Source organism: Hyperolius riggenbachi, chromosome 2 (genome assembly GCF_040937935.1).
Source record: "Hyperolius riggenbachi isolate aHypRig1 chromosome 2, aHypRig1.pri, whole genome shotgun sequence".
Lineage (NCBI taxonomy): Eukaryota > Metazoa > Chordata > Amphibia > Anura > Hyperoliidae > Hyperolius > Hyperolius riggenbachi.
In genome coordinates, this window is record NC_090647.1 from 151,655,681 (window position 1) to 151,678,621 (window position 22,941).

The following is a 22,941-nucleotide window of genomic DNA, read 5'->3' on the forward strand; positions in this document are numbered from 1 at the left end:
AAAAAAACATGTAAATATTTACCTAAGGGTCTAAACTTTTTAAATATCAATGTAAAGATGAAATATTTCTATTTTTTTTTTATTTTAAACTTGTAAATAGTGATGGATGCAAAAACGGAAAAAATTCACCTTCATTTCCAAATAAAATATTGTCGCCATACATTGTGATAGGGACATCATTTAAACGGGGTAGTGACCGTTTTTTTTCTTATTCTTCCTGTTAAAATGCATTTACAGTAAAGTGGCGCTTAGTAAAATGTACCACCCAAAGAAAGCCTAAATGGTGGCGAAAAAAACAAGATATAGATCAGTTCATTGTGATAAGTAGTGATAAAGTTATAGGGTAATAAATGGGAGGTGAACATAGCTCGGATGCATAAAGTGAAAACGACTGAAGGCTAAAGTGGTTAACTAGGGATGAGGGACGCACGTATTCCTCTCAGTATCAGCAGATTCTGGAAACCAATGTCCAGGAATCAGTGACAAAGCTCAAGCTGCACCGGGGCGGGATCTCTCAACAAGACAACGACCCTAAACACTACTCAAAATCCACTAAGGCGTTCATGCAGAGGAACAAGTACAACGTTCAGGAATGGCCATCTCAGTCCCCAGACCTGAATATAATTGAAAATCTGTTGTGTGAGTTAAAGAGAGCTGTCTATGCTCGGAAGCCATCAAACCTGAATGAACTAGAGATGTTTTGTAAAGAGGAATGGTCCAAAATACCTTCAACCAGAATCCAGACTCTTATTGGCAGAGCATTGCTTTGGGAGCAGCCGGTGCCACCATAGACTATAAAGGGAATCACAACTGAGTGGCGCTGAATGAGTAACGTTGGCGCCGTCTATCGCAATCGCTGGAACCTGAATTATATCATTCCCCCACTATCCATGGCGGCCTGGAGGTAGAATAGTAATTAATACGGCCCGGACTTGTGCAGAAGCAGGATCAGGCATATACCGCTGTATCCTGCGCCCAGGTCTACTGGCGCCCATTTCAAATATATGCCTTGTTGGAATCTACAGGAAGCGTTTAGAGGCTGTAATTTCTATAAAATGAGGATCTACTAAATATTGATTTTATTTCTTTTGTTGGTGCCCAAATTTATGCACCTGCCTAATTTTGTTTAAACAATTATTACACACTTTCTGTAAATCCAATAAACGTTATTTTACTTCTCAAATATCACTGTGTGTGTCTTCTATATGATATATTTAACTGACATTTTTTATCAAAACAACCAATGATTTATACAGGAAAATCATGATGATTAACAAGGTTGCCAAAACTTTCGCATCCCACTGTATGTGAATTAGACTCATTACATGCAAAATGAGATTTTTCAAGCATATATTTGTTATAATTGTCATGATTATGGCTTGCACCGTATGAAAACCCCAAAATCAAAATCTCAGACCATTAGAATATGGTGAAATTTGTGGTTCTGAGTGTCAGACTCTAATCAGCTAATTAATCCAAAACACCTGCTAAGGGTTCCTATTTCATGTATTACTTTCACCTTTTAAGTTGAATTACTGAAATGAATAGACTTTTGCACAATAATCTAGTTTTTCGAGGTTCACCTTTATGCTCTATTTCATCTCTGCTGCCCAGTTCAACAGGGTTTCCTAGCAGAGAGGGTAGTTTAGTCGCTGTAGAGTGGTTGTGCTATAATGTCAGAGGAGTGGGCAGTAAAATGGAATATGATTTTGTTGTTAATGTTTATTAATGTCAGTGATTATTAAAAACTCTGTATTGATAATCTCTAACAGCCCGGGGGGCACCATGGAAGATAAAGATTCTGTTACCGCACACAGTCACTCCATGTTACACTCCTTCAGACTATGAAACAGGTGTTAAAGAGAGAATCAGAAAAACATGAATAAAATACATAATTTATATAGTCAGATCCAATCAACCTTACATAAGCATATTAGTATTTATATATACAAATTGTATTTCATTAAAATTGCTTATTGCATGCATATTTTTGGTAACTATATTTGTAGTATAGTTATACAGATTTACTGTAATAACAAAATGGCATAGCCATGCAGATCACATCTTAATGTATTCTATATGACAACTGTCATTCTTTACGGGGTAACAGCACAAAACTGGTGTTTAGCAGACAATCTCAAAAGCATCTATAGCTATTAAGGTAGCCATACACTGGTCGATTTGCCATTAGATCGACCAGCTGACAGATCCCTATCTGATCGAATCTGATCAGAGAGGGATCGTATGGCTGCCTTTACTGCAAACAGATTGTGAATCGATTTCAGCCTGAAACCGATCACAATCTGTTGAGCTACTCCTGCCGCCTGTTCCTCCCCCCCCCCCCCCCCCCCGTATACATTACCTGAGGCTGGCTCCCGGGCATCTTCTCCGCGCTGCACGGCTCTGTTCCGGCTCCATCCCGGCGCTTCCTCTGTCACTCCGTGACCAGGAAGTTCAAATAGAGCGCCCTCTATTTGAACTTCCTGGTCACGGAGTGACACAGGAAGCGCCGGGATGGAGCCGGAACAGAGCCGTGCAGCGCGGAGAAGATGCCCGGGAGCCAGCTTCAGGTAATGTATACCTGATCGGATCGGCCGCCGCTAGCGACGTGCTCCCTACCCGCGGGCGATTGAGGGTAATTTCCCGCACGGCGCGATCGACGGACCGATCCGATTTTGGGAGGAAATCGGATCGGCGGGTGCGTTTACCGCGAACGATTGGCAGCAGATTCGATACCAGGATCGAATCTGCTGTCGAAACGGCCGCGAATCGGGCCAGTGTATGGCCACCTTTAGTCTGTGTATACATTGTGTAAGAACAATGGCTGTGCATACAGAACTGCTGGTTGTAAATAGCAGGATCTCTCTAGGTGGTCTGAACCACAGACCCAGTGGTTGGCCAAGAAAACGTGTGCAGGTGAAAGACATCAAGCTTAATTCCCTCTGAAGTTGGAAGATGTCCAGCTGAGCCATCAGCTTAGAACTGGCAGAAATATGTTTGATCCTGGTACACCTCACATACTGGAAAAGTTTGTCCAAATGAGATCTTCTTGGAAGAATTGCGATTAAAAAGCCTTACCTCCAACATGCAAACAAGGCCAAGGAACTCAACTATGTGTGAGAACATAGAAAGTGGAGTGCAGAAAAATGGCAGCAAAATGGCTCTCTGTGCTAATGAGTCACAATTTGATATATTTGTAGCAAACGTCAGTGTGTTCGCTAAAAGACTGGAGAGTGGTGCAATAAAGCGTGTCTGCAGGAAATAAGGCATAGTTCCTTGAATGTTTTGGCCCCACATTTTCACATATTCTGCAGCAGGATAGCTACCATAAACATATTGTCAATGTAAAGAAGAACAAGGAGTCTTGCAAGTGATAGAATGGCTTGTACAGAACCCTGATCTCAACATCATCGAATGTGTCTGGGATTACATAAAGAGACAGAAAAATGGGGCAACTTCTATCCACACAAGATCTGTTGTTAGTTCTCCAAGATGCAGGCCAGTTTCTAGGACAGGGCAGTCCGGACGGTCGCCATCGGCGCCGCGGCGGAGCTGCAGGGGTGGGGGGTGCAGCGACTGGAGAGAGCAGGCATAGCGATTATTCGCTTAACAACTCACTTTCTGAGATCCACTGCAGCCTCTATCTCTTTCCTCCTATCTCCCCTCCCTTTCTACCTATGCCTGGCTATACTGGTAGCACCTTATGCCTGTCTATACTGGGAGCACCTACGCCTGGCAATACTGGTAGCACCAATTCCTGGCTATACAGGGAGCACCTATGCCTGGCTATACTGGCAGCACCTATGTCTGGCTGGCTTACTGGGAACACCTATGCCTGGCTATACAGGGAGCACCTATGCCTGGCTATACTGGTAGCACCTTATGCCTGTCTATACTGGGAGCACCTATGCCTGGCAATACTGGTAGCACCAATTCCTGGCTATACTGGGAGCACCTATGCCTGGCTATACTGGCAGCACCTATGTCTGGTTGGCTTTATTGGGAACACCTATGCCTGGCTATGCAGGGAGCAACTATTCCTGGCTATACTGGGAGCACCTATGCCTGGCTATACTGGGAGCACCTATGCCTGGCTATACTGGCAGCACCTATGTCTGGCTGGCTTTACTGGGAACACCTATGCCTGGCTATACTGGCAGCACCTATGTCTGGCTGGCTTTACTGGGAACACCTATGCCTGGCTATACAGGGAGCAACTATTCCTGGCTATACTGGGAGCACCTATGCCTGGCTATACTGGGAGCACCTATGCCTGGTTACACTGGGAGCACCTATGCCTGGTTACACTGGGAGCACCTATGTCTGGCTGGCTTTACTGGGAACACCTATGCCTGGGTATACTGGGAGCACCTATGCCTGGCAATACCGGTGCAGCACTGTGGCGTAGTGGTATAGCGTAGTGCTCTCTTCTTGCAATGCTGGTACCCCAATCGAATCCCAGCCAGGTCAGCATCTGCAAGGAGTTTGTATGTTCTCTTCGTGTCTGCATGGGTTTCCTCTGGGTACTCCGGTTTCCTCCCACATCCCAAAAACATACAGATAAGTTAATTGGCTTCCCTCCAAATTAGCCCTAGACTACGATACATATATAGACATAAGACTATACAAGGGATTAGATTGTGATCTCCTCTGAGGGACAGTTAAGTGACAAGACAATATATACTATGTACAGCGCTGTGGAAGATGTCAACGCTATATAAATACAAAATAATAATAATAATACTGGTAGCACCTATGGCTGGCTATACTGGGAGCACCTATTCTTGGCTACCTTTACTGGGAGCACCTTTTCCTGGCTACCTATACTGGGAGCACTGGTGTAAAAAATAGGGGATGCGACCCCTGCCATCGCGTGGGGGCCCCCCTAGGGTCCGCTCAGGGACTTTTGGGGGGCAGGAGGGGTCGCAGCATAAGAGGAGAGTGTGGCAGATCGGTGGGGAGGGAGGAAATTCACCCCCCTCACCTCGGGCTCTCCTCTCAGCGCTCCCCCTCCTGCAATCATTGGTGGTGTTCGTGGCAGCAGCGGCGGTGGCGGCAGGATGACTTATTACTTCCTTCTCGCTGGAGGGCTTCCGTTCCGTTCTCTAAGTGCAACTTCCTGTCTACACAGGAAGTTGCATGAAGCACTTAGAGAACGGAAGCCCTCCAGCGAGAAGAAGGTAATGAGTCATCCTGCAGCCACCGCCGCTGCTGCCATGAACACCACCAATGATTGCAGGAGGGGGAGCGCTGAGAGGAGAGCCCGAGGTGGGGGGGGGGATTTCCCCCCTCCCCACCGATCTGCCACACTCTCCTCTTATGCTGCGACCCCTCCTGCCTCCCAAAAGTCCCTGAGCGGACCCTAGGGGGGGGGGATTATTTTTTTTGCAAGGGGGCCCGGGGATTTCTAGGTACGCCCCTGACTGGGAGCACCTATTCCTGGCTACCTATACTGGTAGCGCCTATGCCTGGCTACCTATACTGGGAGCACCTATGCCTGGCTACCTATACTGGGAGCACCTATTCCTGGCTACCTATACTGGGAGCACCTATGCCTGGCTACCTATACAGGAGGCACCTATGCCTAGCTACCAATACTGGGGGAAACTATATCCGGCTAACCTATACTGCAGACACCTATACCTGGCTCCACTGGGGGGGGGGGGGATTTAGCCTAGCACCTGCCCTGGGTGCTATTTAGCCTAGAAATGTCAAAATGTTTGGCACAACCTACCTGCTGAAATCCTTCAAAAAGTGTGTGTAGGTGTACCTAGAAGAATTGGTGCTGTTTTGAAGGCTTTGTTCACACCAAATATTGATTTGATTTAGATTTCACCTGTGTTCATTCACTTTGCATTGTTGATTACTACAAATAAAATCTATTTTTGAAAGCATTCTTAGTTTAAAGCATTTTTTCACACCTGCCTAAAACATTTGAACGGTATTGTACATATGTGCGCGTATGTGTGGATGGGCGCGAGGGCATGTGTGTACATATCAATATCTAAATGAAAAAAAATGTAGCACAATTAAAGAGGAGCTGTTAGGTATAGGGTCTCAGAGAAAAAAACTTATATCAGTAGCTAAATATTGGCTGTACTTACATTACATATGCATTTCACTGTTCACGTTTGGATTTCACAGAATTTTTATATAGTATTTGCAGAGAATGATGCTCCTGACAGCTCATAGCAGGTTCCATGTTTGTCTGTCTTGTATGAAGCCAATTGTGATGTCATATCCTCCCTTTCCTTGCTTCCTGATGATTCGACTCACAAAAAAGATCAGGATCAAAGATCCTAATGGTTCATGATCTGGACAACACTATTGTGCAGTGAATATTAATTAGCCATGTGGCTAGGAACAATAGCGGACTCATGCAGTATACATGTGCCCTGTGAACAGCATATTGATTTTTCAGTGCTGTGAGTTTAGGCTGCTGTTACAAGCTGCTGTAACATGAGCCTGTAACTTCCCACTGTGAAAGCAGCCTTAGGGCGGGATAGGGAAATGAAGGGGAGGACCAAAGGAGTGCACTGGGGAGAAGAAGCAGACCCAGAATGCTTTGCAGTATCTGTTATGCGTCCTGCCGGCCTCCTTAGGAGCTTTGGAATACAGAGCCTTGCTGTTCAGAAAACATCGAAGTAAGAAAGATTTTTAACTTCAGTATTGCCTTTTTGACTTCCTTCTAAACTGTTTAACACAGGAGAATAGAGGTTTAAATTAGCTTTTGCAACCTGACAGTTACTCTTTAAGAAGTAAATATAGCACTCTTGCATTTCTTATGCAACGGATACAGCCTGTATTGCATCTTTCTAAGCTCTCTAAAAAGACCTGATTGATTGTTAACTGTTATATTATCTTAGCTGAATTCACACAGCATTTGAATCAATCTGCTTAAATGAGTTATCAGGCAAAATTATTAAAATGAGGTTTACTCACCTGGGGCTTTCTCCAGCCCCTTGCAGCAGACTGTCCCACGCCGACCACTCTGCTGTAGTTCTGCGCCTGCGCAGTGTGCCGCGGACCACGTGGCGATGATTGACAGCGGCGGCTTGTGCAGGCGCAGTAAGGCCGACCTCGCCATCTGACACTGCACCGTGCAGTGAGACCGGGACAGCGGTGGGAAGCAGAGCAGTTGGCGTGGGACAGTCTGCTGCAATGGGCTGGAGAAAGACCCAGGTGAGTAAAACCTCATTTTAGTAATTTTGCCTGATATTCAGTAATGTATTCTGCTATATTCCTTATCCCAGAACATTAGAGGTTCAACAAGGTTACTCAAACTCTTTATAGAGATAGTTGTGACAGAACCAGTCTATTTCAGATCCTTTCTCTAGAAAACAAAAGACTTAAAGGACACCTGAAATGAGAGGGATATGGAGGCTGACATATTTATTTCCTTTTAAACAATACCATTTGCTTGCCTGTCCTGCTGAGTCTCTGCCTCTAATTCTTTGTATTATAGTAAATCACTGAGCTGCGCTCACCAATATTTCCTAAGAAGACATAAACGTACTGTACATAGCGTAATTCTGTTAAAACATCACATACACCCGAGTGCTGGTGAATATTGTGACAATCATGTATCCACTCCCTAAAGTAGAATGCGCTCACCAAATTGTAGCCACCTCAGAGAACAGGTGGATCTAGCGTTTGAGTTTTAAAACACCCCACTGGCACTTCAAATCTTCAACTTTAGTTTAATATCCAAGTAAAAAATTCTTCATACATATAAAACATAAAACACAAAGTCCATCATAGTGTATTACAGCTAATACATTCAGTCTCGCCGCGCACTAAATGCGCACTCACGTATGTTCGCTTGTTAACTTGCACATCAATGTAGTCTATGCAGAGGGGTCTGTCCTGGCATCTGGGTGGATGCGGCGTCCCGCTTTCCTCTCACTCCGTCCACCTAGGGCTCCTGTTTCGCCGCTCCTGTTAGTAATACCGGCCGGCCTGGCTCCGCTCACAGTGACGTCAGACGCCGTATCCACCCAGATGCCAGGACAGACCCCTCTGCATAGACCACATTGATGTGCAAGTTAACAAGCGAACATACGTGAGTGCGCATTTAGTGCGCGGCGAGACTGAATGTATTAGCTGTAATACACTATGATGGACTTTGTGTTTTATGTTTTATATGTATGAAGAATTTTTTACTTGGATATTAAACTAAAGTTGAAGATTTGAAGTGCCAGTGGGGTGTTTTAAAACTCAAACGCTAGATCCACCTGTTCTCTGAGGTGGCTACAATTTGGTGAGCGCATTCTACTTTAGGGAGTGGATACACGATTGTCACAGTATTCACCAGCACTCGGGTGTATGTGATGTTTTAACAGAATTACGCTATGTACAGTACGTTTATGTCTTCTTAGGAAATATTGGTGAGCGCAGCTCAGTGATTTACTATATTTCAAGCTCTGGACAAGTGAAGCAGCGATCCCACAGGAAGTAACTATAGAGACTTTTATTTGATCTGACTCAACATACATCCCCTTGTTTTGGCTGTATTTAGGGCCTGATGGATTTTTACTTGCAATAATGGACTGACATTAAGTTATTTGGGGGTAGTAAGATCTGATTGTATTATATCGGAGTTTTGTTTAATATATTTTTTCCTGGTGTTGAGAACTGCATTCGAATCGCAAGGTGCAGGGGAGAAATATGTATACTAATTCTTGTAGGCAGCGCAGCCCTATTAACGTATATAATTCTTTGTATTAGTTTGTGCAGCAACATGGAATATGTTGGCACTTTATAAATCAATAATAATAATTCTTTTAGCCATGAGCCCTGAACAAGCATTCAGATCAGGTGTTTCTGACTGAAGTCTTATGGGAGTAACCACATGCTTGTTTCAGGTGTGTGATTAAGACCCTACTGCAGCCAGGGAAATCAGCCTAGCAACTTGTACTGTTTAAAAGGAAATACATTTGGCTGCCTCTATATCGCTCTCAGTTCAGGTGTCCTTTAATCTCCTGGGCGATATGCTCAACACTGTGTTGGGCAAGAAAATTTTGCTGAAAGCGGTATGCCCAACACAGCCACTCAGGAGGTTTTCCGCTGCATTTTCCCCTCCAGGACAGGTGAACCAGTACAGATGCCCCAACCCCCTTGCAATCCCCAGCGCTATGTCAGTTATTTACCGTGCCTCTAGCTAGCGCCGATCGCATCACCTCCACTGCACAGCTCCGGTATTGTATTTGGGGAGCATCGGGACTCGGCAGCATGACGCTGATGATGTTGCGATGTCGAGGACATCATGACCGAGCCTCAATGCTTCCGACAAACAAAACAGGAGCTGTGCGGAGGTGGTGATCGGACCAGAGGTGATGCGATCGGTGCTGGCTAGAGGCATGGTGAGTAACTGACACAGAACAGGTGGTCTAAAGCACCTGTACTGGGGCAGCTATAGCTTACTATACTGGAGCAGCTATAGCTGGCTATACTGGAGGCACCTATACCTGGCTAGCTATACCTGGATATCAATACAGTGGGCACCTATACCTGGCTCGCTATACAGCCACCACCTATACCTAGCTAGCTACACAGCAGGCACCTATACCTGGCTAGCTATACAGCAGGAACCTATACCTGACTAGCTATACAGCAGGCACCTATACCTGGCTATCTATACTGCGGGCACCTATACCTGGCTATCTATTCTGTGGTCCCCTATACAGGAGGCTATACCTGGCTATCTATACAGTCAGTACCTATACCTTGATAGCTAGACTGGGGCACCTATACCTGGCTAGCTATACCTGGCTCTCTATACATTGGGCACCTCTACCTGACTAGCTATACAGTGGGCACCTATATCTGGCTAGCTAAACTGGGGTGGGGGGGCGCACTATACCTGGTTAGCTATACTGGGGGATATACCTGGCTATCTATACAGCGGGTACCTATACCTGGCTCACTATACTGGGCCACCTATACCTGCCTAGCTATACCTGGCTCTCTATACAGGGAGCACCTGTACCTGGCTACCTATACTGGGGGCATCTATACCTGGATACCTATACCGGAGGGACTAAATACCACATAAAAAATAACATTCTGAAGGGGATGGGCATCACATGGTGGCCAGCGCAGGACAGGTAATGTATAAATGCACACACGGGGGTACATTTATACACTAGGAGGGCAGCGGCTGCTCTGCCGATTCCTGAGAGATTTCATGCTGAAATCGATTGAGAATTGATCGGGAATCAGCCTGTGGTGTATGGGCAGCCGTCAGACCTCTTTATAGAGACCCTTGCTTGACAAATTTTGGTAAGTTACAGGAATGAAGGTTATGAAAATTAACTGGATCACTTTTTGCACAGAAATCCATCAGAAACTGAACGCCAGGGAGGTTAAAGAAGTGTCAAAGCTAGATAGAGAACAAACGAAGAACACAGGAACAATGGGAGCCGGATCTGGTTCTTGTCAAATGTGGTAAATGAGAGTACAGATGAGAAGTACCGTCCCCACTTGGCCTTGATGAATTATTAGAAGGTAAGTCCACTCTTTTTCTTAATTGATTTTTTATTATTTTATTATTTTTGGGTACCTCCAGTTTTCTTCTTCATAGTCTCAAAACTCCACAGGAGGCAGATCAATAAAATCGCCATGTACCCATTAATCTCCACTAAGTTCCAGTTATGTCTGAAGAACTCACAATGGTGTGGTAACCACCATGGTGCAGCCTTGCAAACATTCTCATCAACTGCTTTGAATTAGCACAGAAGGATAGTGAAAGTGAAGTCGGACAGCAGTAATAAAAGCGAAATTCCAGGATCAAAGGTTTCCTATGGAGAGGCTGCCTTATACAAAATGTCTATACCTAAATTTTGAGAAGAAAACAGTAGTCACATGATCTATACTCCCTATGCAGTCAGGGCCAACTTCATGAACAGGCCAGGAAGGCCTGGGCCTTGGGCAGCCCCAAGTGGCTCCCGTGCAGTGTTCAGGATTGACTCTGCTATATTTGTTGTTATTTTCCGGAAGGCCGGCTCCATCTGTGATCATTTACAGTTCCTTTTTATTTCTTTCTGTACTTGAGGAAGGGCGGGAATAGCCTGAAACAGACTGGTGCCATCTCACTTTTGCGCTAGATTTAAGATTGGAATAGTCATTGCACATTGAGCCACTTTATGATTAAACTTAAATTACACTGTTGTAAAACTCACTCACTTGCCTCATGCCACAGTAACTGCATGCTCTGCCCCGCTCATTCTCACAGAGAATGGCCCTTCCTGCGTAATATTCCCACGCATTGTCGAGTGTGCTTATGTGACGGATTATGGAGAAACCGCTGCGTGTTCTGACAGTGAGGCGGCGGAATCCGCGCACAGAGCGGCGGTTTCCCTGCAGCAACATGCTTCTGGTTTGCCTGGACCTAGTAGTGCACACAGATGGAGAGCTACGCGCGCGCGCCGCAAGACGGGCTCTTTATGCCAATAGGAGAAGGGTCAGCTGATCGAGGCGGTCAGCTGATCCCAGCTCAGCAGGTGATTGGTTGATGGGAGCTGGGCGGCGCTGTGGAGTGCTTTACTATATATATATCTCTTGCTGTTCAGTTGCTGGTTGTCTGGCGTTGCGAATACCTATGTGTTAGCACTCAGACCTTAGTCAGATCCTTCAGTGTGGTGGAACCAGGTGGACCTGGGAATCCACACTTAGCCAGTTTACTGTGTATCATCTGTGTTATTCCTTAGACCAGTTCCAGGGTGTAGAGACCACGGACCTCACACCCCAGACTAGGAATACTGTGTATCATCTGTGTTATTCCTTAGATCAGTTCCAGGGTGTAGAGACCACGGACCTCACACCCCAGACTAGGGAACCTGTGTTATCATTCTGTTATATATCAGACTAGTTCCAGGGTGTAGAGACCACGGACCTCACACCCAGACTAGGGAACCTGTGTTATCATTCTGTTATACATCAGACTAGTTCCAGGCTGTAGAGACCACGGACCTCACACCCAGACTAGGGAACTTGTGTTATCATTCTGTTATACATCAGACTAGTTCCAGGGTGTAGAGACCACGGACCTCACACCCAGACTAGGGAACGTGTGTTATCATTCTGTTATACATCAGACTAGTTCCATGGTGTAGAGACCACGGACCTCACACCCAGACTAGGCATTGTTTGATATCTGTTATGACTTATTGCTTTCCTGACTTTCTCTCAGCTCTCTGATTCGGTACCTTGCATTTCTGATTACCTGTTGCCAAACCCTGCTTGCCTTGGATACCGAATCAGCTTCCTGTCTTTGTACTTTATCTGTCTGTGTATTGCCGACCCGGCCTGCCCGACCTTTCTGGCTGTCACCCACCCCTTGGGTGCTCAGCCTTCCTGCAGGGGCCCCCTGCTCCTCAGAGGGGGCATTGCTGCAAAATCAGTCAGGGTCTCCTTCTCCTGGAGTCCTTGACTGCAGTAGAGTCTGTCTCTACTCATTGGACCACCTGCTACCCCGGTGGTCCAATTACTACTGTTACACCAAACACTTACACGCTTCAGGTGTCCAGAGGTTAGCAATATATCTGTATTATCGGTGATTCTGCAGATCATCAATAATCAGGTATATATCTGTATTCTTGGTGATACTGCGCAGATCACCATTAATCATATTCTCTCTGCGTGCTGACACCGATCGTTACAGCTTACTAAAATTTGAGAAGCTTTCACTATAACCTTGAGTGCGAGTGTCACTTACCTAAGCTAGGAACACTGGTATCTGCACTACCTCTGTCTATTGCTATCCAGCATACAATGCAGCTTGTGATATTACGGGGGCCTCTGACTTTTTACCGAGTTGGCTAGGAATTGGCTTTCCCCAGTTATTCCAGTTAATGAGGTGTATCCCCTAGTTTCTGATATCATGTTGGCTGCCCACATCACTGCTAAAATTACAGACAATATGACAGGCTTTTTTAATACATGGGCTCCTTAGGTCTCTTGGCTGGAGAGTTCAGGTCTCTCTTATTGTCTTCACACACATTATAGATCCCTTTGTTGTGATTTTCTTTGGTTCTCCCGTTTTCTCTCTTCATAGTTGTTCTTGAGCGATATGTTGTATATTTTTGAACTGAAACTTATTAGATGTGCTATAGCTATATCAATACTATGTTTGTTAATCTCTGTTTTATATTTCTTTTTTTATATATAGCACCTGTGTGGGATATTTCTGGCAGTTTGGCTTATTTATATATGTGCAAAATCCTAATAAAGGTTATTTGAAATGAGAAAACACTGCTAATATTATTGGACCACATTAATATACTTTATACCACTGAAGATACTGTAGTATAAAAGCATAGTTGAATTTGGAAAACACTGAAAAGCAATAGTGCCCTCATGTGGTGTCTATAGAAAAAAACAATCTCAGTTTAGATGTAAGCACATGATGCTAGTAGAAAATGTATGTTATTTAAAATGATTTTTGTAATAAGCAATTTCAGAAGCTCTGTGCATATAAAGCAATACATACAGGTTTAGAGCTTCCAATTCATCTTTTTACTTACAAATTGTTGAAGTTTTTTGCTAGTCATTTGGGAATACTTGGTAGGGGTGTTATATTGCTAGCTGATTGTTTTAATAACATACTGACAACATTTTTCAACACCCCCAGTTGCCCGACCCCTATTATGCAAAGGGGTCTTTTATTTGACCCTTTATCCATTTTCCTTAAAGGGACCCTGAACTGAGAAAAATTATTTTAAATAAACACATGAGGTAACTTCAAATACCTTGCCATCAGTTCCTCTCAGAAGCTCACCATTTTCTTCTGACAGTGATCCCTTCCAGTTCTGACAACATTTTGTCAGAACTGAAATATATCAGTTGCTGTCAGTTACAGCTGAGAGGAGAACTGATGTGTCCATGTTTCCCTATGGCTCAAGTGGGCGATGTTACAGTTTAACAGTGTGCTGACAAGAAAGCTGTTATGGAGTAATAGCCATTTTCAAAATGGAGGACGGAGAATTCCATTGATCACAGTGGACAAACAGGACGCGGGACAGGAGAAAGAGATTGAGTAGTCTACAAGGGAGGTAAGTATGACTTGTGTATGGTTATTTTGACTTTTCATTTTTAGTTCAGGTTTTCTTTAAAGAGAAACTCCAGTGAAAATAACGTAATTAACAAAAGTGCTGAATTTTTACCATAATTATGTATAAATGATTTAGTCAGGGTTTCTTTCCTCTCCCTGATTTACATTCTGACATTTTTACTGCTGGCAGGTGATGTCACTGTATAGTATAAATAAACCCTTTTACCAAAACTTCTTTCAACTATTAGACCAATATCTGTTTTTGATGATCTTTAGTACATTGCAAAAAAATGAATGTCTTTGGTCTTATTATATTATCATAAAATACAGAGATCATTATTGGTAGTCCCTGGAAGAATATTCAGTATAATGGGGTCATTGAGGTCCTCTGTGGTTGTTGGTTCATAAATTCTAACATTTAGAGATTCTTCCATAATGGAACTCTTAAAGGACGACTGTAGCGAGAGGGATATGGAGGCTGCCATATATATTTCCTTTTAAGCAATACCAGTTGCCTGGCTGAACCCTGAACAAGCATGCAGCATATCAGGTTTTTTCTAACATTAGTGTCAGATCTGACAAGAGTAGCTGCATGCTTGTTTCTGGTGTGATTCAGACCCTACTGCAGCCAAATAGATTAGCAGGGCTGCCAGGCAACTGGTATTGTTTAAAATAAAATAAATATGGCAGCCTCCATATTCTTCTTACTTCAATTGTCCTTTAAATGGTTGAATAGTGGGTTTATAGGCTACCTCCACACTTTGAGAGTTTGTGTAAACATATGGGGAACATTGTCTTTACCTATCTATCTATCTATCTATCTATCTATCTATCTATCTATCTATCTATCTATCTATCTATCTATCTATCTATCTAGCTCACTATCTATCTATCTACATACAGGTATAGAGGGATGTTTGCTAAATAATAGACATGAAAGTCCAGGTGTGTCACTCCATCTTTTGGGTCCTGTAAGGCTGAACATTAATCAATTCCACAATAATAAACTTGAAATAAATAATGTCTACCTCTGGAGAAACACTTCCTTTACTTACAGAAACTACATAACACACTAATATTCATGCATTCTCATTAACACAGCACTATGTTACTGGCAGTCATTGTCTTTTTCTAGTAAAAATGCCAAAAGTTAGTTTCATCTGATGGTGCCTAAGGGCCTTTTTAAGCATAATTAATAACCTTTATTTATGCTTTGCCAACATAGTCCGTCATTCTGTGTAACAAGAGACACAATTGTCTTTTTCTCTATGAAACAGCTGTACTGTATGATGAAACATATTTCTAATATTTTACACAGAAGGTGCTATTTCAGTACAACTAATAAAAAGCAATACTAGGCTAACTGTTTACAATGACTATCAACAGTTTAGCTACCAGAAAGTAAAAGCACAGGGTGACCCACAAACAGGTGGTCAGCAGTGTCACTTCAGACTTGTAGGCAGAGCCGGGACAAGGTCCTCCAGCACTGAAGGGTAAGACATCAAAGTGCGCCCCTCCATCCCTCCCACCCCAGCCGTCACACACTGATTGCTATTAGACTAAGAGGCACCCCAGGGCCCCCAACACCTTAATCTCTAGTTATCTGGCTTGCAGTCACTGCCATGTATCCCCTTTTCTTATGTCTCTCTGCTTCAAACACAATAGGGGTATGATAGCTGAGTGAGTTATGCGCCCCCTCCTACACTGTGCCCCAAGGCTGGACCCTCTCTCGCCTCTGCCTTGGCCTGGGCCTGATTGTAGGTCCCTATGCAGAACTTGGACCTGCTCGGCCCCCAACCACCACCACCAACAACGCAGCTCCCCATCTATATACAATATACAACCCCCTACACCCCCCCTCCCCATTATCAGTATCAGAGTTTTTGTTTTTTTAATAAGGTTACAGATTCTCTTTAAAAGCAAATAAATATGTCAGCCTCCATATTCCTCTCACCAGGACCGGTTCTAATTACAATGGGGCTTTGGGCAAAATTAACCTGTGGGACCCCTGAACCACATCTGGTCATTTTGGCACATCGCTGCACCGATCGTTTGGGTGCGGCCATTGGCCGTAATGAGAATTACTTAGGACTAGTGCACAGTGATAAATTTGGGTGCAGGTGATTGCCAGAGCTTAAATTATGTAAAAAAAAAAAAAAGAAGTAATGTGCACAAATTACATGTCTGTCTCTTTCAGCTTCACCCTGAGCCCAATTGCCAGTGGTTATTAAATATACGCCCCTGAACTCCACCCCCACCCTCCATACCATTATAACTACAGACATTCAATAGACATGGCTGCATCATATCAGAATACGCCAAGTAATGCCAGATTGCCCATACCACGCTTTGGAAATGTCTGAGATCCTCTATTTTGACAGTAATTTGCAGGTAGGGATGTGGATTGCCAAGATATGGCGCTTACTCATCTTGCTACAGCATATACACATTCCTCAGTGCTGCAGCACACCATTATTCCATTATACTTAGCCTTCAATGATTTTCTAAAAGATGAACTTTATTGATTACAGCTTAACAAATTAAATTGCTTTTTTTTTTACTATATTACTTGTTTTATTATTTAGTCAGTGTTTGCCCATTTTAAAATCTTTCATCACCTGAGATCTGCAGGGGCCAGAGTTACGTGGGCCATCAGCTGGCGCTCCCCATGTGGTGAGCTGGTCTTTAGGGTGAGTGCCCGGGTGCCAGAGCCCAGGGAGCCAGGGTGTCGCCCATTGGTCTGATAGTGTGGGGGAGCTGGAACAAGAGGTAGCACTTGGCTGGGGGTCTAGGAGGGAAAGGGAGTAAAAAATAGTTAGAAGCCGGAGCCCTGTGGCCGTGGCTACATCTTGGCGCCATCTTGATGCTAAGGTATCAGTATCTCATTCACATATCCAATACTTTTGGTTTCCTACCAGGGATACCACTAATCTTGTAAAGAAAAAATCCATCCAGAAGAGAGAAAATGTCAGGGCAGCTGGCAGGCAGCTCTACCACAGCTAGTATGCATGGGAGAACTGGCTGGGGGGAAGGGGGGAGATTTCCCCCAGGCTGCCTCTCATTTAATGATTTAGGGCTGGTACAGTGCCTGGTGCTTTCATATTTTTGTATAAGGCAATGTGAACCACTAGGCTGGCTGAGGGAAATAAACGCCCAATTACAGAGCAATTAGAGGGCGGGCAAGCTGGTAAATGTAAACAGCATGATGCAAAGCAGAGGCTTGCCTGCAGGGTCCATGAGAAAAAAGTCTGTCTAGTCCAGTGATGGCTAACCTTGGCACTCCAGCTGTGACAAAACTACAAATCCCATCATGCCTCTGCCTCACCTTAGTTATGTTTAGAGCTGTCAGAGTATTGCAAAGCCTCATGGGACTTCTAGTTCCACCACAGCTGGAGTGCCAAGGTTAGCCATCACTGGTCTAGTCTCTCACCATTGTTAAAATGACTGCATGTGCACAGCTACATAAGGTATTGTCTAGGTTGAAAAGTTTTCGACAGTCACTAGACTCCAGAAGGGCTGCTTGCAGATGGTCTCTAGACTCCAGAAGGGCTGCTTGCAAACAGTTCCTAGACTCCAGGAGGGCTGCTTACAGACAGTCCCTAGACTCCAGAAGGGCTGCTTGCAAACAGTCTCTAGACTCCAGAAGGGCTGCTTGCAGACAGTCTCTAGACTCCAGGAGGGCTGCTTGCAGACAGTCCCTAGACTCCAGAAGGGCTGCTTGCAGACAGTCTCTAGACTCCAGGAGGGCTGCTTGCACACAGATGCTAGACTCCAGGAGGGCTGCTGGCAGACAGTGCTTAGACTCCAGAATGGCTGCTTGCAGACAGTCCCTAGACTCCAGGAGGGCTGCTGGCAGACAGTCCTTAGACTCCAGAAGGGCTGCTTGCAGGTGAATTCTGATGATAAATTCTGAACGCCAGGGGTGCCTCTAGCCATTTTGTCACTCCAGGCGAGAGAACCTGTGGTGCCCCCTACCCTCATGGTGCCCCCCCAAAAAATAATCATAATGCGGCAGAGTTTCACCAGGAAATAATCATATTGCGCCAGCGTTTCACTAGAAAATAATCGCAATTCGGCAGCGTTCCACCAGAAAATATTAGCAATGTGGCACCCTTTCACCAGAAAATAATTGTAATGCAACAGCGTTTCACCAGAAAATAATGGTAATGCAGCAGCATTTCACCAGAAATTACACTTATTGCGGCACCGTTTCACCAGAAAATACATGTAAATGCGGCATTGTTTCACCAGAAAATACACAATGCAGGCAGCATTTCACCAGAAAATACAGGTAATGTGGGCAGCGTTTTACCCAAAAATACACATAGGCAGGGCTCCTCTCCCACCTTTCTTCACCCAGAAGGAGGCACAGGAGGACAGAAGGAAGTACACAGAGAGGCATGAGGGCCAGAAGGAGGCACAAAAGAGGACATGGCACAAGGGATTGAAGGAGGTACAAGGAGGCAGAAGGAGGCACAAAAGGGACAGAAGGCTGCACAAAGGGGGAAAGAAGGATGCACAAGGCACAGAGGTGGCAGCTGCCTGCAACTTTCGCTAAGTAGATGCAGCAGAAGCAAGTAATAGAACACCCATGGGGTGGGGCTTAGTCCAGGGGTGGGGCTTAATTTGGGGGCAGGGCTTAATCCAGTAACATGGCACCCCCCAGAACCAATGGCACTCCAGGCAATGGCCTGTACTGCCTATGCCTAGATTGAAGGAGGTACAAGGAGGCAGAAGGAGGCACAAAAGGGACAGAAGGCTGCACAAAGGGGGAAAGAAGGATGCACAAGGCACAGAGGTGGCAGCTGCCTGCAACTTTCGCTAAGTAGATGCAGCAGAAGCAAGTAATAGAACACCCATGGGGTGGGGCTTAGTCCAGGGGTGGGGCTTAATTTGGGGGCAGGGCTTAATCCAGTAACATGGCACCCCCCAGAACCAATGGCACTCCAGGCAATGGCCTGTACTGCCTATGCCTAGAGGCGCCCCTGCTGAACGTGACGGAAACCCCTGCCATTGTAACTCAAAATGTATTATGTGCCCCCTGGTGCCAGTGCATTATACTTTACCTGTCACACTGTCCCTCAAGTGTTCTTACTGTATTTCCCATGTGACTACTGCCATATAGCACGTGGGGCATGTGTGTGATGTCATTTGGGCCTGGGCTGCCGTGAAAACGGGCCTCTAGTTTGTGTTATCCCTCCAGGCCAAAACGTCCCAGTCATCCCCGCTAGTAAGTGATTAAAGCGGAATATAACCCTGCATTTCAACTTTGCTCTAAAACATTATTTACAGTATATTATATGCAACCAGCATTTTTTTTTTTACTAGACCAGCATTGGAAGGGTTACACAGGGCTTTAAAGTTCCTGGAGATTTCTGCAGACGCATCCGGAGCTGACATAGATACATTTTGTTTTCATAAATGTATTTAAGTGTGGTATGTGACTCACTGTCTCTGACTGAGAAGGAGCTGGAGGACAGCCAAAGAGTGTGTAACGTTTCTCAATAGATACATTTAACTAAATAGAATGTAACAATCTGAACTTCTGCATATCTCTCCACGGAACTTTAAACCTCTGTGTTTAACCCTTCCAATGCTGGTCTAGTAAAAAAAAATGCTTTTTGCATATAATATGCTGTAAATAATGTTTTAGAGCAAAGTTGAAATGCAGGGTTATATTCCGCTTTAAATAAATAGGCAGTTTAAAATGACCCTAAGTTAATCTCAATTATTGCAGCCACAAGGTGGAGCTAAATGTTCATAGATTCAAAACGTACGTTAAAAGCTATTCTCTCCTCAATTGCACTGCTTAGCCTGGGAATTCTCCCTACTTCTGCAAAGGCGTTTTCTCAGAGTACATTTGATAAACGTGTCATTTGAAAAGGGCGCAGGAAATAGTCGGTAGTACAACATCGTACATTTATGTGTATGTTTACTGAATATGTTGGCGCTCTATAAGAAAAAAATCAATGATAATTTACCGATATTCTACTACTTCATTGATATAGTAAAATATTGGCAATTGTTACCAATATTTTGCTATGACCTAACCTCTCCCTACTCCCACTCAGATTACTAACCTTAACCCCCCCCCCCCCCCCCCTTCCGTGGTGCCTAACCCTCCTAACCTTAACTTAAGGTGTTAGGCCTCGTTCACATCTGACTAGCGCAGATGGCCGTGCGATCTGAACGCAACGCGTATGATCGCACGTCATCTGCGCCGCTGCCCACTGCGCTGATGGTCCCATCCATTGACAGTGATGGGATCAGCTCTGCGCTTGCGGGCAAAATGCAGACAGCAGTACGCAAGCGCTTCCCAGCGCATCGTACTGCTGCACAGCACAGTAGATGTGAACAGTAGAAGGGCAGTCTATGCCCCTCTGCCGTTCCTGTGTTTCAGCACATCATACGTTCTTCCATATGCGCACGGAAGCGCGTATGATGTGAACGAGGCTTTAAGTTGGATGCCTTACCTTAACTTCATTTGGTGGGCAATCGGGAGCCTAATCTTACCACACACTCCCCCATGCCTAACATTAACCCCTGGCGTCCAGTTGTACCTTGCGCCCGCTGTTTTAGCCCCAATGCCCCTGCACCCAATATTTATTGGTCACCTTCACCAACCAAATTTCCTTTTGTAAATGATATTCCTAAGTGTGCGATATATAATATCGGTGCCCGATATTTAGCATTTTTTGCAGCGGGTTTGCAGTGGGTTTTGTGGTGTCTGGCTATGCAGCTTAACCTCTGCCTGTAATATTTTTAGCTATAGATCCTGAACAAGCATATGCAGATTAGGTGATTCTGACATTATTGTCGGATCTGACCAGATTAGCTGCATGTTTCTGGTGTGGCAAATAGATCAGCAGGGCTGCCAGGCAACTGGTAATGCTACACCAGGCGCCTTTTGTAGCCAAATTTGGCATCTCGGCAACACCAGGCACCTCGTGTAGCAACACCAGGCGCCTTTTGTAGCTGAATCTGGCTTTTTTTCATCTATATCAGGCGCCCTTTTTTCCAGATGCCCTTTTCCTTGTACGCCTACTGCAAACCTCCAGTTGTTACATACAGTAGCCCTTATCAATGTCATGCTAACATTAAGATCCACAGCAGTCATATATAGTGTCTCTGTGCAAGCTATGTCACCCAGTCACTGAAAATTACAATTCTGACATGTTTTTACAGTGGTTATATATTGTGCCTAATTAAAAATGAGGAAGGAACAACTACTTTGATACAAATGTCCTGATCTCGTAAGGTCTATAAACACTCGAGGATTGGTCACGTTTAACCCAAAGCAGTCATATTTTGAGGAAGTGTCATGTGTACTAATCAGAGAATATTTACAATCTGTTTGGACAGATACAATATACTTTAACATCGTTCCTCATTCTACAAGTCATATGAACAATATCTCCCAAGTGAAACACACAGTTTTTACAGTATTACAAATAATAAACAGTGCAGCAGTTATGTATAACAAGCCTCTTGGTAAAATATTTGATATATTAACAGCTCCGACTCCCATTACATGGATTAATAAAAGAACCACCATTGTGAAAAAACATAAAATGTAAAACATATACACATAAGATTTACATTTGTCCCAGAGTAAAATTCATTGTAAAGTACTTTTTATTCCTAATATAGTAGGCAGTAAAATCTGATAAAGCTGATCCATCTACTCAGGGGGGATTATCAGGGTTCTATTTATTTTCAAAAGTACTCACTGTATTGCAGTTGCTAGGGGCGTAACTAGAAATCACGGGGCCCCCCTGCAAAACTTTGGATGGGGCCTCCTCCCACCTTCTCTCCGTGCCCAGACTTCACAAGCATTACTACAGGACACAGCACTTGGGTAGGAGTAGAGAGGCTGGCGGTATAGCAGCACTGTACACAAGAGCCTGCTGCATACTGAATAGGGACTGTCTACAAATCTTTGTCTGCAAAACTTTATATGATTCCTTGTCAGTAGCTGAGCAGACCCAGTCATTAGAACAACTGGGCAAAGAGCAGAACGTTTTTCCTCTCCTTGCCCTTAGTTGTCAGTCTGTCAGGACGGGGCCCCCTGTGGCATCTAGGCCCCCCTGCAGCTGCATCCCTGGCAGGGTCTATTGTTACGCCCCTGGCAGTTGCTCAGTCCAGCTTCCAAAAAAGTGTGCAAAGAAATAGGGGGGAGGGCTGAAACTTGGTTTAAAAGAAACCTGAAACTGTGAAAAAAAAAAACATACCTGGGGCTTCCTGCAGCCCCCTTCAGGCTCATTGGTCATCCAAGGCCAGCTGGATCCTCTGCTAGGCGGCCTAGCAATTTATCCAGTCAGGTCAGTTTTGCCAACTGTCAAAATTTTTTATGTGTGAACCAAGCCTCAAAGGTCCATTATCACTAAAAACGGCAAGATATAAAATACATGTGTATGCGTGTGTATATGTATAACAGGTGTACAAATAGGTCACTTATACAGTGACCTATAGACATAGTCCCTCAAAACCAACTAGACAACAGCCTATCCCCTAAATAACAACTAGGCAGCAGGCTTACAAACACATTAGGAAAGTGTTTCTCCCAAACAACATAATTAGGCAGCATGTTCTTATGAACATCTCTTCAGCAATATGTAGCACCCTAGTAGAAAAAAATCAGACCTCCTTCTGAACATTGCAAAATGTGGGGGAGGAAACTGGGAGCCACATAGCCATAATGAATAGTGGACCAAGAGTATTCAGACACCAGTGTTGTCAACTGATCCCAGTCATAATGACGGAGAGCGAGGGTGTAAAAAGTAGGGTTTCCAAAGCAGTGCCAGGCATGCTGGAGCTCAGCACCCTCTTCTTCACGCTCATCCTCCTCCCACAAGGTGCCCCCGTGTTCTCAGCTCTGCAGCCCAGTTGCA